This window comes from Natrix helvetica, assembly GCF_964273705.1.
Source record: "Natrix helvetica genome assembly, chromosome: 2".
Taxonomy (NCBI): domain Eukaryota; kingdom Metazoa; phylum Chordata; class Lepidosauria; order Squamata; family Natricidae; genus Natrix; species Natrix helvetica.
In genome coordinates this window covers 108,799,557-108,804,180 of record NC_138552.1, presented here as the reverse complement: position 1 = coordinate 108,804,180, position 4,624 = coordinate 108,799,557, and positions in this window count along the sequence as shown.

The following is a 4,624-nucleotide window of genomic DNA, read 5'->3' as shown; positions in this document are numbered from 1 at the left end:
ATTAGTTTCCTGTCTTGTTTCCTGTCTTGTCTTCTGATGCTTTGGAAAATAGTTTGACCTCCTCTTTGGGCAGTCCCTCAAATATTAGAATATTGTTATCTGTAGTGTATCACTGTACAAACTTTCTTCCTTGGCTTTTTTCAATTAAATAAATAGTAGGAATCTTTTCAGGATGATATTGAACTGGTCTATTAGTTTCATCTTGTTTATTACTTATAATGTTGCTCAAATAGCCTTCCAGTCAAGCTTTGTCCATGGCCAATACTTGGGTGAATGTGCCTTAGATCCACACTGAACCTCTTGGGATTGTGAGTGTTTAGATAATCCCCCAACTGATAGTCAAATATTGTCACTTTGAATTCTTTATCTCCCCTCTAGCCCCGCAAATTTGAAAATTTGCCTAGCTGCTGCTCAGCTAATGATAACATGCACAGATATAGGATATTAATTTCATTAACATTTTAGAAATTATTATCCTTCAAAGTGAGCATTTTACAGATACTTTGGTGCATCAGAACAGCAGCATACAATTGTCTTAAATAGCCCTAATATTCTGTCCAATTGTCCTTGAACCTGTCAGTTAATTAGCTACACTGGATTTCCTCTTAGTTTTCAGCTTTCAATATCTTTTTTTTATCAATGCTGAAGAAAAATGCAGCCAGGGATGGCTAAATGCTCTCTGGAGGGATAGTGAATTCTTTTCTTTTAAAGATTTTTAATTTTTTTTTAAATAAACATAAACAGACAAAACACACACAAAAAACCCCACAAAACCATCTTCCATTACAAATTGTAGAAAGTGTGTCGATTGGTTACAAAAACCTCTATGCATCCCTTCCATAGTCATCACCTACAATTCATATTAAATAATATATTTTAAATCAAATATATTTATATATTTTACTATCATCATACCTCAACCTTCATTTGACTATAATTGTTTTACATCCTTTTATATAAAATATTCCAGATTTAAAGCAAAACCACATAATGGCATTCCATTAGCTCTTCCCAATATCACCCAGTAACATTACATCTTTATAACATGTTCTAAATAAAAATTGGTTATATTTAATAACAGAGTTTTAAACCTCCTTTCGTAAGTCACCATTTGCAATTTATATCAATTTTCCTCTTATCAAACCAATACATATATATGAATTATTATCATTATCAATCAATTATTTAACTGTATCCATTATCACTTCATTTTAGACATAATGCTCTAAATTTGACTTAATTTTTTATGATAAGATTTCATTACATCAACCTGTGTCTTTCCAGTAATAGTGCAGTCTTATGTCTCTTGCCATTTGTGGCATTAGTATTCTAGTTATTTCCTTAGTATGTTTTGTATGGACTTCTCTTCGCAACTTATTGCTTATTGCATATCTTGTATAAGCTCGAAACCCTCCATCTTCTTCTTTGATCAGCTTACCTTTGGTTATCACTAGTGCTTCTGACAAAATTTCTCTCCTTAGTTCCATCAATTCTTCTCTCTTTTCTTCTTCTATACTTTGAAATCTGGGGTAGGGCTCCAGTCCATCTATCTCCCCTTTCCATATTCCACTCTTTCCATTTCCAACCACGCTCAGTTCACTGTCAGTATCAACAATTTTCTTGTCTCTTTATTTTTTCCTTCAGTTTTTAGAACTCTGACCTCCACTTTCTTCATTTGATGAACATCCTCTATTTTTCCATCAAATTTTACTGTTCTACTATCTATGTTCTCCAATCTCTTCTCAATTTTCTCTGTCACTTCTAATAATTTTTGAATTTCAAACATAATCTTTTGCAATGTTAAGGTTTCTTTTTCATGATGCGCCATTCTTCCAACTTGTAAACACTGCCACTCTGGCATTCAAAAGTTTTTATTAAATTTAAAGCAAGTTCATTTATAATCTTTCAAGACAAGGCTTTGTTTTCACTCCACTCCAGCTGCCAATAAAGCTCCCGAAGAGCACCTGTATAAACAACCCATGCTTTTCTCACTATCACTCTCTGTAAACAAGCTGAGGAACCTTAAAATGCAAAGTCAAATGATGAAAGAGAAAAAAGAAAAGACAATATTTCCAAGCCTTCCAAGCCTCCAGCCTCCAAGTGGCAGTGTTACTTCCTTTCCCTCTGTTATTACAGCCTGCTTTGTATTCCTTTTATATCTTCTTTTGCAGACTTAAAGAACTTTAACTTTTAACTTTTTAACTTTTATTTGATTTCTAGACCGCCCCTCTCCCAGAAGGGACTCGGGGCGGTGTACAGTCATATTAAAAACAGTAAATATACATAATATAAATATAAGATAAATATAGATGTGGCTGGAGGAGGTAGTAATAGTTTAATGTACAATAGTTAAAGTTAGATTTAAAATTTTAAAAATTTAAAAATACATTAAAAAACACCCCTAAAAACTATCCCAGGGTAAAATATTTGCCAGGAGGTATAAATGGGACTATAAATGGGCCAGGCCAGCTAATTGGAACAGGTGAGTCTTAAGTTTTTGTCGGAAGGAGCGGAGGTCGGTAGTAGTTCTGATATCGGGGGGGAGGTCATTCCAGAGGGTTGGGCCCATCACAGAGAAGGCTCTACTCCTAGGCGCCGCCCGTTGGCATTGCTTGGTGGACGGCACGCGGAGGAGTCCCTGTGAGAGCGAATTAGTCGCAGGGATGTATGCGGTAGGATGCGATCCCGCAGGTAACTAGGTCCTGTGCCATGGAGCGCTTTGAAGATGGTAATCAACACCTTGAAACGCACCCGAAAAACCACAGGCAGCCAGTGCAGCTTGCGCAGGAGAGGTGTTATGTGGGAGTACCTAGTACTCCCCATGATAGCCCGCACGGCCGCATTCTGAACTAGCTGTAGTCTTTGGGTGCATCTCAAGGGGAGCCCCATGTAGAGAGCATTGCAGTAGTCCAGACGAGACGTCACCAGCGCATGAGTGACTGTGCGTAGGGCGTCCCGGTCCAATAGGGGGCGCAATTGGCGCACCAGGCGAACCTGGTGGAACGCCCCCCTTGCCACGGCTGCCACATGGTCATCCATCGACAGCCGGGCATCTAGGAGGACGCCCAAATTGCGTGCCCGTTCCACAGGGGGCAGTTGCTCGCCCCCTATGGCCAGCGATGGAGTCCACTGGTTGAACCGAGGCGCCGGTAACCACAGCCACTCTGTCTTGGAGGGGTTGAGCCTGAGTCTGTTGTCCCCCATCCAGACCCGAACGGCTTCCAAACACCGGGACATCATTTCGACAGCCTCATTGGGGTGGTTTGGGGTAGAAATGGACAGCTGAGTGTCATCAGCGTACAGATGGTATCCAACCCCAAAACCACGGATGATCTCACCCAGTGGCTTCACATATGTGTTGAACAGGAGAGGCGAGAGGACCGACCCCTGCGGCACCCCACAAGTGAGCGACCTCAGGGTCGACCTCTGCTCCCCTGCCAACACACATTGCGTCCGGTCGGAGAGGTAGGAGCTGAACCACCGACTCCAACTACCATCCCCTCCAGCCGGCGCAATAGGATACCATGGTCGATGGTATCAAAAGCCGCTGATAGATCTAATAGGACCAGGATAGAGGAACAACCCCTATCTCTGGCCCTCCAGAGATCATCAACCAACGCGACCAAGGCCGTCTCCGTGCTGTGACTGGGTCGGAAACCGGACTGGCACGGGTCTAGATAATTGGTTTCCTCCAGGTGCCGTGGGAATTGCTGTGCCACCACATTCTCTACAACCTTCGCTAAGAAGGGAAGGTTGGAGACAGGATGAAAATTAGCTAGTTCCGTCGGGTCCAGGGAAGGCTTCTTGAGTAAGGGCCTCACCACCGCCTCTTTCAAGGCGGCTGGTAAGGACCCCTCGCCCAATGAAGCGTTCACTAGACCCAGGAGCCAGCCTCGTGTCACCTCCCAGGATGCCAGTACCAGCCAGGAGGGGCACGGGTCCAATAAACATGTAGTGGCTCGCAGCCGCCCACGTAACCTGTCCAAATCCTTGGGGGCAACAGAGTCAAACTCCTCCCAGTATGGTCCCTCAAGACTCGCTGCTGACGACTCCTCCGGTCCACTGAAGGGGGCCCATCCACTCCGGATCTGAGCGATTTTGTCCTGCAGATATTCCCCAAACTCCTCTGCTCTGCCCTTTAAAGGGGCTTCCCGCGGCCTCTGTGATAAGAGGGAGCGGATCACCCGAAACAGGGCAGCAGGGCGGTTATCGGCGGACGCAATAAGAGCGGCACAATGTCTATGTTTGGCCGCTCTTAATGCCACAAGGTAGGTCCGTGAATAGGCTCTTACCTGTGTTCGATCAGATTCGGAGCGCGAGGACCTCCACCTGTTCTCTAGGCGTCTCCTGTGGCGTTTCATCACCCTTAGGTCCTCGGTAAACCAAGGAGCCAGGGTGGTTCGTTGCCGCAGGAGAGGCCGCAAAGGCGCAACCCGGTCCAAGGCTCCAGCAGCCGCCCTATTCCAGGCGGCCACTAGGTCCTCCATCCGAGAGCGGGTCAGGGCTACAGGAAGTGGCCCAAGCTCCGTCTGGAACCTATCCGGTTCCATCAGGCGCCTGGGGCGGAACCATCTTGGACAGTCTGGTTCCGCCTCCCCGCGGTGGGGGGTAGCGCCAGGGAAGT